This window comes from Arachis hypogaea, chromosome 13 (assembly GCF_003086295.3).
Source record: "Arachis hypogaea cultivar Tifrunner chromosome 13, arahy.Tifrunner.gnm2.J5K5, whole genome shotgun sequence".
Lineage (NCBI taxonomy): Eukaryota > Viridiplantae > Streptophyta > Magnoliopsida > Fabales > Fabaceae > Arachis > Arachis hypogaea.
The window spans coordinates 103,012,571-103,013,173 of NC_092048.1; the positions used below are offsets into that span (position 1 = coordinate 103,012,571).

At 40.3% G+C, this 603-nt stretch overlaps 1 non-coding gene across 1 annotated transcript; it reads left to right on the forward strand.

Annotated features, from left to right (window-relative positions):
- Positions 1-286: 286 nt before the first annotated feature.
- LOC112739818 (small nucleolar RNA R71) lies at positions 287-394 on the forward strand. Its single transcript, XR_003170755.1, has one exon. It is a non-coding gene; the product is annotated as a small nucleolar RNA R71 (small nucleolar RNA).
- The last annotated feature ends 209 nt before the right edge of the window (positions 395-603 follow it).

Here is a 603-nt window from a genome sequence, read left to right on the forward strand (position 1 = left end):
GACTCTGAGAAATCATATTGACTTGCTGAGTCAATATTTTATTCTGAGCCAATATGGCATTCAGAGTGTCAATCTCAAGAACTCCCTTCTTCATAGGCGTCCCATTATTCACAGGATTCCTTTCAGAAGTGTACATGAACTGGTTATTAGCAACCATGTCAATGAGTTCTTGAGCTTCTGCAGGCGTTTTCTTTAGGTGAATGGATCCACCTGCAGAAGTATCCAATGACATCTTTGATAACTCAGATAAACCATCATAGAATATATCCAGGATGGTCCATTCTGAAAGCATATCAGAAGGACACTTTTTGGTCAACTGTTTGTATCTTTCCCAAGCTTCATAGAGGGATTCACCTTCTTTCTGTTTGAAAGTTTGAACATCCACTCTAAGCTTGCTCAGCTTTTGAGGAGGAAAGAACTTGGCTAAGAAAGCCGTGACCAGCTTATCCCAAGAGTTCAGGCTATCTTTAGGTTGAGAGTCCAACCATATTCTAGCTCTGTCTCTTACAGCAAAAAGGGAAAAGCATGAGCCTGTAGACTTCAGGATCGACTCCATTAGTCTTAACAGTATCACATATCTGCAAGAATTCAGTTAAGAACTGA